Here is a 16,159-nt window from a genome sequence, read left to right on the forward strand (position 1 = left end):
TCCAGTATCAAGACATAGTTGGGTCCTACCTCCTCGCTCCCTTTTTGGAGACAAGGTGCCTATCATGCAGAACTAGATGTCCTTGAACTTGATGTGTAGACCAGGCTGGTCTTGAACTCACGGACATCCACTTGCCTCTGTCTCCTGAGTAGTGAGATTAAATACATTGCCACCTGACTCCTGCCTTCTCTTGGAATAATCCTCTCTCTCTGTTCTCCTTCCTAGAGCTCTGCCACCAGCTCTGCATCTTTTGGAACAGTGGGCTTTGCTACATGAGTGACCTGTTTTCATCTGTACCTTAGCATCTTCAGGACGTGGACCAGGCAGTGTCCCCTGCCCCACAGCAAATCTCAGTAATTACACGGTGGGTTGACTGGTCCTCTAGTTATCCTTGAGGACCATTCATAGCCAATGACTTTGAACAGGTGTTGCATGCATTACTGCTTCTCCGAGGATGAGGATGTCACATTCAGCTGTTGGCTCTTCCAGGTTTCTATATGGACAGAACTTGGCCTACCTCTTACCCTGATGCATACAAACACTTGGTAATGACCCAGCGTTTGGGTTGGCATTTTTCATTCCTCGATGTCTGTTAAGCCTCCCTGCCCCTTCTCTTCCCCTCTCTCTGTGTCCCTCCCCTTTGAAATCTTTTCCTCCTCTTCCTCTTTGATAAGGTTTTTCTAGCCCAGGCTGCCCTCCCGACTCCTTGGGTTCTTGGTGTGTACGACTGTGCCTTACTTTAAGCATTTATTCTGAAGGTCAAGGGTAGGCACTCTGTTAGTTGAACGGTTCCCTTGTGGTATGGATGAGGGATTTTTCTGAGTCTACCTGGTCATTCATTGATCCTGGTTTCTTCACTTACCAGTACAATACCCAGTTCCTTAGTTTAAAAATTGTGGTATTAATGATGTGTAGCCTGGGAATCCAGCAGGCAAGTTCATGTTACAGGCTTCCAACAGTGTCTGATAATGATCAGTTATGTTTGATTGCTTGTAAAATCGTATTATTTACTCATTTGTTGTGTTGGGTATTGAACCTAGGGTCTTGACATTCCAAGCAAGTGTTCTGTCACCGAGCCACACCCTTAGCCCAGCCTTTTCTGTTCTTTACCTTTTTTTCCCCATCTGTTTTTTGAGACAGAGTCTTGATATGTAGACCAGGCTAGCCCTGAACTAGCTTGAACTGACCTCCTGCCCTGCCCCCTAAATGCTCCATTTACAGGCCCGAACCACGGTGTCTGGTTCATGTTTTCTTTTCCTTCTCTTTCCCCTCCCTCCAGCCCACACTCTTAGTCAGTCCTTCCTTCCTTCCTTCCTTCCTTCCTTCCTTCCTTCCTTCCTTCCTTCCTCCCTTCCTCCCTCCCTCTCTCCCTCCCTCCCTCCTTCCCTCCCTCCCTCCTTTCTTCCCTCCTTCCTTCCTTCTCTCTCTCTCACTCTTTCTTTCTTTTTTTTTTTAAGTAGAAAAGGTTAATTAAAATTTATTTTATGTGTTTTGTATGGGTGTTTTGCCTGCATGTAGACCTATATATATGCTTGGGCGCCACATGCGTGCTGTGCTCACCAAGGCTAGCAAAAGGCACTGGGTCCCCTGGGACTGGAGTTACAGGCCATTATGAGTCAGCATGTGGATGTAGGAAACTCAACCAGGGTCCTCTAAAAGAGGAGCCAGTGCTCTTAACTGCTGGGCTGCCTCTTTATCCCACCCCCTATTTGTCTTGAAATAGGTTTCTGGTTTTTTTTTTTTTTTTTTGGTTTTTTTCGAGACAGGGTTTCTCTGTGTAGCCCTGGCTGTCCTGGAACTCACTCTGTAGACCAGGCTATCCTCGAACTGTTGAACTCAGAAATCCGCCTGCCTCTGCCTCCCAAGTGCTGGGATTAAAGGTGTGCGCCACCACTGCCCGGCCTTGAAATAGGTTTCTAAGAAGCCCTGACTGCCCTTGAACTTGGTGTGTAGACCAAGCTGGCCTGGAAGTCCCAGAGATTCCCCCTGTCCTGCTTCCCAAGTGCTGGGATTAAAGCCATGCAATTGTAATGCTCTGCTGCCTGCCTGTCTGATTTCTTTCTTCCTTCTTTTCTTCTCTCCTTCCTTCTTTTCCTTCCTTCCTTCCTTCTTTCCTTCCTTCCTTCCTTTTTTGTTTCTTTTTTGATACAGAGTCCTTTGTAACCCAGACTGGCCGTGAACTAATTACCTAGCTGAGATAACCTCAATATTTCTAATCTTCCTGCTTCTACCTCCGGAGTGGTAGGATTATGGATATGTTTCTCCATGCCCCATTCATGTGCTGGGGACCAAACTCGGGGCTTCTCACTCTCAGGAGTTACTGCCAACAGAGATACTTCTTTAGCCAGCCACTTTCTTCTTTGTAAACGACGTCGCATTAGAGCACGCTAACTGTGCACGGTGAGAGGACTCAGTGTAGTGATCATCGTCTTCCCCGAGACCCTCTTGTCTCCTCCTGCTGATCTCCTTTCTCTTTCCAAACTGTTCTCTCTTCTGCTTTGATGGGTTATGGACAGGGGCGTGAGTGAGGGTTATTTACAGGACTGTGAGAACCTTACCACTGGCTTAGAGCATTGAGAAAAATGTCTCTCCTTCCTCCATTGTCTTAGCTAGTGTTCTGTTGCTGTGAAGAGACACCATGACCACAGGAACTCTTACAGAAGAAAGCATTTAATTGGGGGTTGCTTACAGTTTTGGTGAGGAAGAAGAGAGAGAGAGAGAGAGAGAGATAGATAGATAGATAGATAGATAGAGAGAAAGACAGAGAGACAGATGCACGCATACACACAAACACACACACACACACACACACACAAACACTGGGCCTAGCTTGGGCTTTTGAAACCTCAAAGCCCACACCCAGTGACACACTTCCTTCCACAAGGCCACATCTCTTCCAAGGCCACACTTCCTAATCTTTCTAAACAGTTCTTTGACGAGAGACAAAAAGCATGCACACATCTGAGCCTGTAAGGGCCAGTCTCACTAGAACCACCACACCAGTCAATCATTGACTGCATCTAAATTCTCAGGAGGAGATAGGGACTCGTGAGCCCGTCCCTTCTATCAGTGGCAGAATGTTAGCCTTCTTCCTGGGCCTCTGCTCATCCTCAGTGCGGTGGAGTCAGGAGTGTGGAGACAGTGAACCAGTGTGTTCTTTCAGACATTAGCTGTGGATGGTGCTGGGGAAATGGTTTTTTTCTTCACACGATGAAGGATGTCTTAGGGTTTTACTGCTGTGAACAGACACCAGGACCAAGGCAGCTCTTCTAAGGACAACATTTAATTAGGGCTGGCTTACAAGTTCAGAGGTTCAGTCCATTATCATCAAGGCGGGAACATGGCAGCATCCAGGCAGGCATGGTGCAGGCAGAGCTGAGAGTTCTACATCTCCATTCAGAGGAAGTCACGGAATAGACTGTCTTCCGGGCTGATAGGAGGAGGGTCTGAAAGCCCACCCCCACAGTGGCACACTTTCTTTAACAAGGCCACACCTCCTAATAGTGCTGCCCCTTGGGCCAAGCATACTCAGAGCACCACAAAGGGTTAACTAAGATGGAGGGAGGTGGGCTGGCATGGGAGGCTACTGTTCTTATAGCCACGTCTCCATCTCATGTGGTTGGGCTCTTCAGAAACTTGATGATGCAGAAATGGAATTTTCTGGAACTCGTTCAGTCAGGTTTAATGTCCCCAGTATTTATTGGGTACTGACTCTCTGCCAGGCACTGTGTTAAGTGAATGCTGGGTTTTAAAACGTAAATGATTTGGACAAGGCCTCTGCCCTCTGGGGACTTTCGAGATGACAGATAATAAATACGGAAATAAATTAATGGCTAAAACAATGCCAACTGCCATAAAGATAAGAGTCAACAAAATGGGGCATTGGCTCTCTGAGGAGGTAGAGAGACCTACTCAAGGATGGGAAGGAGCCACTGTGGTGAACAGAGTAAGGGGATGAGACGGAGGAATGTCAAGCACAAAAGGGTTTTGGTAGGAATGTTGAGGACTAAGATGGGTGGTGGGAATGGCGTGGAGTGTGTGCAGAAGGTTAAGAGGTAGACATAATTGGGGACCTCCGAGGGGTGTGGCTTATAGAGCTCACACAGATGAGATCTACTCTGGAATGGGGCATTCACCGATTTCCTGTCATAGGTACACTATAGAGGCATGGGTGTATGGGTGAGACTGTCGCAGTGTGGGGCATTGGGTGTTTGTGGTTTGGATGCCTCCTGCCTTAGAGCCTGGCCCAGAGTCTGGTGCTTGTGTGTGTGTGGTAAGAGAGGCTGTGAAGATCTTTTACAATAGGACAGATAGGCCTTGTGCAGCCTGCCTGAGTAACCATCTAAATGCTGCGTGGACAGGAGTGGTGTGTCTCCATATGTTATATCTGGGAACACGTTAGGGTGAGGCTACGGTTGTTCATGGCTGGCCATTCTAAGAAACTCAAAGGGAAACGGTCTTGTAAATTTAGGACAGAAATGGCCTTTCTGTGTGCGGTGGTCACCATAAGGAACAGAATGATAAATAAAACTCATTACTTATAAAGAAAACAAACAGCAAACACCGGAGCGGACAAAACCCGACAAACCAGGAAACTGTATTTGTAATTCATGTTATTTATTAAGGATCAGTTAATATAAAAACCCCTACAAGTCAGCTAAGACAAGAACAAACACTCTGAAGAGGAGAGTTGAGAACCACAGTTTGTGGTGCAGGCCTGTTGTGCTGGCACTGGAGAGGCTGAGGCAGGAGGATCAAGAGTTCAAGGCTGTCCCGAGTACCCTAAACAAAAGTGGTTAAAGGATCCGAACAATTCATGCAAAAAGTACAGTATTAGTGGATCTTAGGTACACAGAAGAGACTTAGCCTTACACATGGTAAAAACAAAACAAAACAAAACAAAACAAAACACCCAATACTCTACCTCAAAAACCAAACAAAACAGCTCAGTTAAAGCTCACTTGAATAGAACTGGCAGGCCGACTCAGCAGGTAACGGTGCTTGCCACCAAGCCCGATGACTTGTTTCTGACTGTCACATGAAGGCCACAAATAAATGTAGTTAAAGCCAGGCGCTTATGCAGACTTGTTTTACTTCCCTGGGAAAGAAATGTAACAGATCGCTTTAGGAAAGACTTATAAAACGGCAAACTCAACAGAGAGCTCTCTGCAGACAGTACAGACCTGTCAGAGTTAATGGTTCACCTGACCCTGTGTACTCAGAAATTCCACTTGTAGATATTTGGTTCTCAGATGTACTCACGGAGGTGTTTACTCAGTATGGTTGGTAACAGCACCAGAGTATGTTTGGTGAAATGAGTAACAGGACGGCTTCATGGTGGAGTAGTATGCAGGTACAAAGAAAGGCATTTTGTTTTCTTCCCGATAGCTGGGTGCAGGCTGCATTCTTAAGTATAAGAATGAAGACCTGTGAGTTGGTATCATTTGTGGGAAAGGAGGGGCACTGAATGGATATGTGTATACGTGTGTATGCACAGAGTGCCTAAAAGGAGAGGGGAGGGGCCGTTTTCATCTCGTATTCTTCACACTTCCAGATGTGTTAAATTAAAAATATTTTTATTATTAAAAAAAACAATACGTCTGTGGGAGCAAAAGAGATGGCTCAGTGATAAAGAGCAGTTGCCGTTCTTGCAGAGGACTGGGGTTCAGTTCCACACACTCACATGGTGGCTCATAGCTGTCCATAACTCCAATTCTAGGGGCTCTGATGCCCTCTGACCTCTATAGGTATTAGACATACACGTGGTGCACAGGTGTCCATGCAGGCAAAACTACTTGTCCATAAAATAAATACATCTTTGCAGAATCTGTCTTTAAAAGTGTGCGTGTGTGCGTGTGTGTGTGTATTCATATGAACAAGCACACACAGGCGTATATGTGTGGGTACCTATGGAGGGGAGAGGTATCAAATCCCCCTTGAATCTGGAGTTAAAGGCAGTTATGAGTTGCTCTACATGGGCGCTGGGAACTGAACTCGGATCCTCAGTCAGAGCAGCGTGTGCTTCTAACTGCTGAGCCATCTCACCATCCCCTAAATGGGTTAAATCAGGAAGCTGCGAAAAACAAAGCAAAGAATGTTGGGATGGAGGTGGAATGGAGGAACCACTGTTGGATTGTCTCCCAGGGTCCAGCATGTCTCCTGTGGTACAGCTTTTACTGCTGAGGGGAACCGAGGCTTAATCTCCAGAGAGCTCTTGGTTAGTCTGGGGACACAGGACATAATCAGAGGCTACAGGTGGGTCATGTGATCACCCATCCAGGGACTGTGGACAGGTCATGTGATCACCTATGTAGGGACTGGCAGAGCTGAAGGTATCAGTTCCACACCGGTCAGTGGACCACTCTATTCAAATTTAGCTTTTACTTTCCTTTGACAAAGCAGCCTGGCCTGGAGCCTATTTGATAAGGAAAATTGAGTTTCTGATCCTCCTGCCTCTTTTCTAAGTGCTGCCGTGACAGGCTTGACCACCATGTCTAGGTCTGTCTTCACACAGCTCCTTTCTGGCCTCTGGGGGTGAGAGGGACATTTTTTTTTTTTTTTTGGTTTTTCGAGACAGGGTTTCTCTGTATAGCCCGGGCTGTCCTGGAACTCACTCTGTAGACCAGGCTGGCCTCGAACTCAGAAATCCGCCTGCCTCTGCCTCCCGAGTGCTGGGATTAAAGGCGTGCGCCACCACCGCCCGGCGAGAGGGACATTTTTTCCAGTGTCGTGGTTACTTGTAAGTTGCCCACGCCCCTCTAACTAGCCTATCGTGTGTGCTCTTGTAGGGTAACTCTGGGTTAGGAAAAAAAAAATTACAGGTAGATGATTTTCATTCCTGAAATGTATGAATCAGTTACATCCGTACAGGATGTGCCTATGTTAAGGAACTTAACTCTTTCTTTCTTTTTCTTTTTTTTCTTTTTTTGAGACAGGGTCACACTATATAGCTCTGGCTGGCTTGGATCTTGCTATGTAGACCCAGGCTGACTTAGAACTCATAGAGATCCATTTGCCTCTGCTTTCCAAGTTCTGAGATTTAAAGGTGTGTGTACACCATCATGCTTGATCAAAAGAACTAGAATTTAAAAGATGTACAAATTATTATTGTGTAAGTGTGAATATACTGGGTACATGGGCCAGGATGGGGAAAACCCAGGACATAAAAACAGTCACTGCAAAGCAAAATGAGAATCCAGCAGTGTAAATCCAAATCCTGCCACTCAGTGCTGGCATCTTTGAGGCTTGTAATCTTTTGGTCTCCTAGGGGCTTGGGCAGCCCTGCCTCTCCAGCTCTGCCATCCACAGCACCCAAAGCCTGTCTCTTTGGGTACCTCCATCTGCAGCTCTCCTAGGTGGATGTTTTATGGTCCTGGTATCTGCAGTATCCTGAGATCTCCATAGCAACTAGAGATTGACCTTCATCCATAGCCCCCCAGAGCCTCACTTGTAGCTCTCTGACCCTGCCATGAGATGCCAAGCCTCAGCTGTTCCCTCTGAACCCTCATATCTCCAAAACCAGTGATACCCACGGAACACGTTGCTAAGTTCAGCTCAAGGTGTCGTCTGCCTCCCTTGGACCACAGCTTGGTGTGTTGACCTCGGGAAATACTTCTTTCTTGTTCCAGTGAAGCCTAGAAGGTTTCACTTCAGTGAACCTGAGCTCTTGTCAGCAGTCGCTGATTCTTCAGTCAGTCCTAGCCTGATCAGCATTAGTTCTAGGGCACATACCGTCATGTGGGTCATATTAGCGGAAGCCCAAGGAGCAGGTCACAGGACATGTGTGCAGGGGTCTGCAGATAACTTCCCAAAGTAGTTTTCCTCCTACGGTCCACCCCGGGGGATTGAACTCAGGCTGGCAGGCTTTTGCAGCAAGTGCTTGTATCTGCTGAGGCATCTTGCTGGTCTAATTCTGGGTTATCCGGATGAGTCCTTGAAAACTGATCAGCTGACTGTGGGCAGAGGGAGAAGTGACCTCGGGCCAGGTGGTGACAGGTGGACACTTTGATGTTTAGCTTGGAGAGCCCCATGTCCAACTGTGACTTACAAAAGCGTAAGGAAGAATCTCTGCTGTTGAAAGTCACTTAATTGGGTGAGTGCTGGCCTGCTGCATTATGGGTATATGCATGTTTTCCTATTTAAAGATGTATACATTTTTGTTGTGTGATGTGTGTATGTTTGTTTGCTTACATGTATGCCCGTGTACTATTGTGGACTGTGAAGAAATGTACTTGATGTCATCAGAATCTTCGACCTAATGTCTTTCACCCAAGGCTGCTCCTCAGCTTCGCCTGAGGCACTTTCTGGGTCAGGCACTCGGTTCTTCTCACCTTGCCTGATTGTTTAGCCGGTAGAGAAAGGCCTCTGACGTTCTGCAGGGGTGTGAAGCGAACATTCAGAGGAATAGGACACTTGCCAGCCAAGAGTTAAACTATTAGGCATCAGACAAAAGAAACCAATGTGCCTTTAGGTTGTTTTCTGCCTAATCATTCCCTAACAAGCCACACCCCCTGCTTGTCTCCGCCTTCTTCCTCTTCTCAAGGCTCAGGCGGGTTAGCTGTATAAGAACAAAATACCCTGGGATGTCCAGTCTGTCATCAGACTCATGAGCAAACAGAGCCACAGCCCCTAAGAACTCCTGAGAGGTAGACAGACATTTCTTTTGTCAAACACTATTCCTCTTTGCTTTATTAGATGGCTTGTCTCCTAGGCTGTGCTTTCAAAGTTCATCCTGTTAACAGGTTAGTACCTTGGCTTGCCGAGTGTTTTTGTGTTGTGTCTGAGTGATTATGTGGTGATTCTGTGAGGCTTGCTGTAAATACATTAGTCTGAAACCCTTGGGCAGCTTCCTTGTCATATTGACCAGTTGTGAGGGAGTGCTGAAATTTAATTATGATTTTAAAAAAGTTATTTGATTTAAATTATTTGTGTGAGTGTGTATAAATGAGTGAAGGTGTCCTTGGAGGATGTCTCTGGAACTGGAGTTACACGTAGTTGTGTGCTACTGGTGTGGGCACTGGGAATCTAACTTGGGTCTTTTGGAAAATCATCAAGTGCCCTTAACCACTGAGCCATCCATCCCTCCCTCCTTCCTTCCCTCCCCACTCCCCTCCTTTTCTCCCTCCTCCCTCTCTTCTTTCCTCTCTCCTTTTTCTTTTTAAATGATATGCTTTCATTGTGTGTGTGTGTGAGAGAGAGAGACAGAGACAGAGACAGAGATGAGACAGAGAGAGAGACAGAGACAGAAACAGAAAGAAACCTATGTGTGGCAGGGTCTGTTCTGGCCTGATGACAGCTTCCCCTCCCTTAAAGCTGGAGTTCTAGGTGGGGTGTAAGCCACTGGGCATGTGTGCTGGGAACCTAGTACAGATCCTGGGAGAGAAAAGTGGTTCTTTTTGTTCTGAAGTTTCCCCTAATTGTAGTTGCTTTCACTTTCACTGCCTAGTGTCAGAGGCAAAGCACATGGGCTGCATTTGCCTCTGCCAAAAGCATTTTAAGAAGAAAGATCCCGGGGGAAGGGGATATCAAATTAAAAAAAGCAGGCAGAACAACCAAATAGTCAGAAGCCACATACGATGAGTGAGAAGAGCACGTCACACAGAATCGTGAACTGGCTTCCGAGGAGTGATTTATCCGTGTGCAAGTGCAGAACAAGCTAGAATGTCAGTGTTCAGGAGTCTAGCCTATGGCCAGGCACCGCGGCTCACACTTGTAACCCTGGTACCAGGGGGCCAGAGGCAGGAGGAGCGTTGCATGTTTGAGGCCAGCCTAGGGTACATGTCAAGTTCCAGGACAGCTAGAGCTTCATGGAGTAGCTGTGCAGACCTGCACGTGTGAGTTCCTGAGGAGGCCAGACGCCAGACTCTAGGAGCTGAGTTACAGGTGGTTATTGTGAGTCAGTCAGTCAGCATGGGTGCTGAGTAAGCGGGGCCTTTACGAAAGCAGTAGGTGCTCTTAACCAGTCTCTCCAGCCCCTATTTATTTATTTATTTATTTATTTATTTATTTATTTATCTGTTTTTTGAGACAGGGTTTCTCTGTGTAGCCCTGGAACTAGACCAGGCTGGCCTCGAACTCAGAAATCTGTCTGCCTCTGCCTCCCAAGTGCTGGGATTAAAGGTGTGCGCCACCACCACTGCCCGGCTATAACTTCTTTTTTTTTTTTTCTTCGAGACAGGGTTTCTCTGTGTAGCCCTGGCTGTCCTGGAACTCACTCTGTAGACCAGGCTAGCTAGCCTCGAACTCTCGAACTCAGAAATCTGCCTGCCTTTGCCTACCAACTGCTGGGATTTCGGTTATAACTTTTTAAAAGCATAAAGTTCTAGGTAATATTTTAATTCCAAGATAGTTAGTAGGCATACCAAATTAGATGAGTGTTTTTCTGTTAAGAAATCAACTATATAAACTATACATAAAGCTATAATTCTTGCATTCTGAAACTGTCAAATTTGACATCTTGATATTTATATCAAATTAATATGTTTGGCATTGTACCTTGATAAACAATTAGAACCCTGTTTCCTTGAACAGGTAATACCTGGGGACTCTTGGCTAAGTAAATTGACCTAAAGTCACATGTCTCCAGAACTGAAAGTAACACAGATTGTCCAGAATCCCAGTGTGATTTCTGGGAAGCCTGACACATGAGTGCAATTACATCATCTTTTAGACAACAGTTATGTATTAAGCGATCAGAGGAAAAGCAAGCCCCGGCTCCTCAGCCTTTACAGCCTGTGGTTCTGTGTAATGACAAACATCAGCAGTGGTGATTGTATGTGCTTTTTAAGAGCAAGACTTTTGTCTGAAGTATCCTTGTCTTGGTTTGTTTACTGCTCAGGAGCAATAGAAGCAGATCCTGCTGTCGGCTCTTCTTTTAGATATAAGGCTATTCTTAGGCAAGTGGAGGTGAAGTGGGGGCCAGAGGTTACTTAGCAGTGGTCTAGGCAGACTGACCGGACAGTGGTTCAATAGACCCTCAGACTTGTCATAGTCAGAAGTGCTATGCCCCACCCCTCGCTGTGAGGGTTTGAACTTTGAGCTTTGCTTTGGGGTATCAACACATGGTGAATACTGGGCACCTTGTGCTTTGTTAGTCTGGTGCCCTAAGCTCTTGGATGACTTCTGGGCATCGGTTTCGTCACCATTTTGTCAGCATATGGTAGAGACCAGAGATCTCAAATGAACAAGGATGGAGAGGGGCTGTGCTGTTTGGCCTTTTTAGTTCAGTGGGAGGCAGATTGTAATTCATTGTTTACCAGATGAGGCTAAAAATATTGTGATCGGATCTCCCAAGACAGATTATACAAAGGAAATGTATCTTATAGGCTGGGCATATGATGCATGCCCTTATTTCCAGCAATTGGGAGGCAGAGGCAGATGGATCTCTGAATTTGAGGCTGGCCTGGTCTACATATCGAGTTCCAGGACAGCCAGGATCACACAGAGAGAACTGTTGAAGTAATTATTTAAAAAGTGAGGCTGCACAGGCCGACCATCTAAGCTGCAGCAGCTCTGCCTAGCTCAGCCGCCATGTTTCTCAGCCTGAGGCCACATTCGCGCTGCAGCTAGAACCGGCCCGCCAGAAACACCAGCCCTGCCACCCACAAGATGCCAGCGTGAGAGATGGCTCTGCCAATCTTCCACGCTGACTCTGCAAGGCAGGACATTGCCCAGACCATTCCGCTATCCATGTGGGCCCAGTAAGAGAATGAGACTCTAATTCTTATAGATTAATCAAAGGCTTTATATGTTTGATAATGATTAATAACAAGATGCCCATACAAAGAGAGTGATATCCCAGTTAGCTAACCTGATTATAAGTTTATAAGTTGTTCCCCACGAGTGCTCTCCATACCTGTGTGGTTCTCCATCCTTCTACATCTCTGCCCTCTTTAGCTCCTCCTCTTCCTTTTTTCTCTTCCTCTCCTAACTCCTCCTCTTCCTCTCCTTGCTCCTCCCACCTTAGCTCCTCCTACAGAGAACCTTTTTCAACAACAACATTACATTATATCTATTTGCATTTGGAGGGGCAGTGTGCATACTACACTGGAGCACAGTGCATGTGGGGGTCAGAACGCACTGGTAGGAGTTGGTTCTCTCCTGGAGACTGACCCTAGAGATTAGCAGGGTTGGTGACCAGTCTCCTACTGTTGGCAGCCATCTTGTCAGCCCATAACTGGGATAAGAAAATTAGGGTAAGCCCCATTTGGTTAGTGAGCAGAACCAGTGTCCTAAGAGTGCATAGTGACAATCTGTGACAGTTAGTGAGCAGAGCTAATGTTGTAAGAGTGCATAGTGACAGCCCGTGACAGTTAGTGGGCAGAGCCAGCACCCTAAGTGTGACAGGCAGTTTGACTTCTGTGGATGAATTGGTGACCTTGAACAAGTCACTCTGAGCTCCAGCCTCCCTCTGTAGAACAGGCAGTTGTGGGAGGTGAGACGTGGGTGCACACAGAATACTCAGGACAGCGCTGACCAGGAGTTACAAGTGGCAGCTGTTTCTATTCTTGTGGGTACTTTATGTTGGTTTTATGAGAACCTTATTTTTTTTTTTTTGAGGTTTTTGTTTTATGCGTATGAATGTTTTGCCTGTGTTTATGTCTGTGCACTGTGTACATGCAATGCCCACAGATTCCAGAAGAGCATTGGATCCCTTCTAACTGGAGTTCCAGATAGTTGTGAGCTACTGTGTGAGTGCTGGGATCCAACCTGGATCTTCTGGAACCTCACCAAGTGTTCTGAACAACTGAGCCATCCCCCCAGCCAATATGTAATTCCATTTTTAACTTACAGAAGGAACGTCGACTTTTAAGGTTTTGATAATATAGAGGGTATAATTCTCTGGTTCTGTTTACATTGGCATACATCCTTCTGTGTGTACACATTCTCATCTTTCATATCTAAGGAACTAAGTGTGTGTCGTGTTAGGAGCCTCCTCTCACAACTGAGTCTTTTTCCCTTTCCCTCTTTGGATCACGTAACCTGTGACAGCAGCTGAGCAGTGAAGGAGACATTTGTTCTTGGCTAAGAATAGCAGAAGAGGGCTTAAACTGCGTATATCCATCGCATTACTTTTGGTGGGTGATGAGGGGAGGAACCGGCTAACAAAAGGGTGGGCGGAGAGTCTCTGCAACTGTAGGATTCTTCTTCTTCTTCTTCTTCTTCTTCTTCTTCTTCTTCTTCTTCTTCTTCTTCTCCTCCTCCTCCTCCTCCTCCTCCTCCTCCTCCTCCTCCTCCTCTTCCTCCTCCTCCTCCTCCTCCTTCTTCTTATTTTTTTGTTAACAACTATCATAGCTCTATATGGATGTGTCATTTATTGTACTCGGGGTTATTAAGAAATGAGAGAGCTGGTTCATGTGCCATCAATCCCAGCATGCAGCCTGGTCTAGAGAGAGAGAGAGATTGATCGATTGATCCAGGGCAGCCAGGGCTACATGGAGAAACAAACATCAAGCAAACAAACAAACGAGAGGTTGGCTGCTGGTCACTCTGACAGTCGTCTTAGATCTGACAAAATTATTGGTCAGCCTACCTGAAGAGGACTTCTGGCACCCAGGGAGCCTGTCCTCAAGATAAATAAGACCAAAGCAGGGTAGAAATTCAACTGAGCACTGTGCAGCGCTCAGTGAGGTGCAGCTAGGCAGTATGCAAAATGGCGACCTGAGTGTCCTCATGTCAGAGAATCACACACACTTCAGATACTCTTTCCATTTCTGAGTCACGATGTCCCCCGACTCAGTGTTTACACGTTGCCTCTTTCTTTCAAACTACAGGGTTACCATAAGTGTGTTGTATTTAATAGGCGTTTTCTACTAGTGGGCATTTCAGTTCTCTCAGCTTTGTAGGTTATAATAAGCATGGCTGCCCAAGGACGTGGCTCAGTGGTGGAGACTCTGACCAGCAAAGCACACTGCATCCACTCTGTAACAAAATTCCCTGGAAATGCTTTGCCCTGATCCTGAGTCTGGTATACTTACTTGGAACCCCAACAGCAGGCCTCATCTGGGGAAGCCCTGGTCTGCGTCATGAAGGGATTACCGTGGAGCAGCTACAGCGGTGGGTTTGTCAGGACAAAACCGAGGCAGGGTGTTTGTTGAGGAGGGAGGGGGAAATCAGAGCCTGGTTGAGACAGAGCTCATGGGCTGGGAATGTGGATGCTTGTTGACCTCTGTGAGAGTTCTGGAGACATGGGACAGGTTAGGAAAAGAGGTGAGGGGGAAAGGTGGGGTCAGTCCCTGGAGGTGAGCATCCCAAGGTGGTTTTGAGAGAGCTTCAGCTAGGCCAGGCCTGTGTGCCTCAGTGGTGAGGGTCTTGTGGACAATAGACCAAATATGCAATGGGTTCATGGTTTTCAGGTAGCATTTATTGAGATAGGTTTCATAAAGTTTTATCCATTCAAAGTATTCAGTCAACGGTCTTTAGTATATTCACAGTCATGGGTGGTGGCTGTTGACATAGTCAATTTTAGAATAGCTTCATTAACTTTAAAAAAAAAAATCCACCTCTGTCCCTGTCAGTTATCACTTCCCTGTTCCCATGGGGCTCCTTGATCTCTCTGCCAGCCCTAAGCCCCTGATGTACATTATGTCCTGTGTCTGTGGATACCTCCATTCTGGTCTTCTTCATGAATGGAGGAGTCACTCATGTGTGGACTTCTGGGACCAGCTTCCGTCATTCAGTGTGGTGCTGTCAAGGACTATCTAACGTACAGAGTGCGTCAGAACGGCATGCCATTCTTTTAAAATGTTCTGTTGTGGAGGCTGGAGAGATGGCTCAGTGGTTAAGACTGCTGATTGCTCTTCCAGAGGTCCTGAGTTCAATTCCCAGCAACCACATGGCGGCTCACAGCCATCTGTTATGGGATCAGATGCCCTCTTCTGGTGTCTCTGAAGACAGCTCCAGTGTACTCATATAAATAAAATAAGTAAATCTTTAAAAATGTTCCATTGTGTGGACAGACCAGGTTTGGTTGTTCTGTTTATCTACTGATGGAATTTGGGACTGGTTTCATTTTGGCTGTGTGAGTTATATGGGTATGAATACTCACACGTAGGTTTTTGTGATGATGTTTTCCTTACTCTTGGACGTATACAAGAGATTCTGGGAGCAGAGTCTGAGTCAAGGGGTAACTCTGAGGTAGCTTAAAAACTGCCAGAGTTGCTGTACTGGTTTTCATGTGCACCAGGGGTCCCGGTGTCTCTGTATTTTATCAACATTTGTTATCTAGCCTTTTGCTTCTAACCTCCAGCCTCTTGGGAAATGTGGTTGGTCCTGCTTTGGTTTTTTCGTTTCCCTGATTGTGGTGTAGTTGAGCCACCGTCCCTGTGTTTCCTGACTGTCTGAGCAGCTTCCTTGCAGAAATGTCTGTTGGGGATCCTTTGCCTCTTTGACTTGGGTTGTAGGAGTTCCTTATATAAAATGTAAATAAGTCTCTTATTAAATGTGTACCTAGGGCCTTGTGCTGGGTGAGCATTATAGGACTGGGTTGTTTCGGTTTTAGGAGCCTTTTCTTTGCTCTCGATAGATGACGGAGAAGCTCTGTGGTCATGTGGTGGCTGTGATGGTTGGACAGCTTCCATCCTTTCTGCTTTGGTTTGGAGATAAGATCTCCTTGATAGATGCTCTAGATTGGTCTTGAACTTGATCTCCTTCTGTCTCGCCTGCCTCCTCAGTAGCTGTGATCACAGACCTGTGCGACCAAACCAAGTTTATACTTCAAAACACTCTTCATGAGGTTAGGTTTAATTATTTTTTGATGTTTATGTTGTTGCTACCTTATCTGAAAAATCGTTTGCCAAATCTAAGGGCATGGAAGTTTGCTCCTTTTTCTTTTCTCTTCTCTTCTTCTCCCCCTCACCTCCTTTTATAAGAGATTTTAAATTTTAGCACACTGGGGATTAAACCCAGGTCTAGTGCTTGCTGGGCAGACACTCCACCACTGAACTGCTTCCCTATACTGTTGGAGTTGATTTTAATACATGATAGAAGGGGGGCGGGTAGATACTCTTACATTGATCCAGGCACTATATGTTAAAGGTATTCTTCTTTCCACACAGAGTGCTTTTGACACCCTCTAAGCTTCCTATTGCTGAGATAAAACACCGTCATGAAGGGAAGTCAGGTCAGGAACCTTGAGGCAGGAACTAAAGCAAAGGTCATG

At 46.2% G+C, this 16,159-nt stretch overlaps 1 protein-coding gene across 7 annotated transcripts in view; it reads left to right on the forward strand.

Annotated features, from left to right (window-relative positions):
- Nucleotides 1-225: 225 nt before the first annotated feature.
- The window catches only part of Snx10 (sorting nexin 10), a 49,705-nt gene continuing 33,771 nt past the window's right edge, over nt 226-16,159 (forward strand). The window contains exon 1 of one of the 7 annotated variants that reach the window (XM_028790070.1): nt 226-364. The gene's annotated coding sequence lies outside the window, so the exon portion shown is untranslated. Of the gene's footprint in view, nt 365-5,332; nt 5,354-7,988; nt 8,093-8,543; nt 8,742-16,159 lie in introns of those variants that run through there. The other 6 variants (XM_028790072.1, XM_028790069.1, XM_028790068.1 and 3 more) reach the window with 6 other exon arrangements.

Source organism: Grammomys surdaster, unplaced genomic scaffold (assembly GCF_004785775.1).
Source record: "Grammomys surdaster isolate TR1022 unplaced genomic scaffold, NIH_TR_1.0 125861, whole genome shotgun sequence".
In the NCBI taxonomy this organism is placed as follows: domain Eukaryota; kingdom Metazoa; phylum Chordata; class Mammalia; order Rodentia; family Muridae; genus Grammomys; species Grammomys surdaster.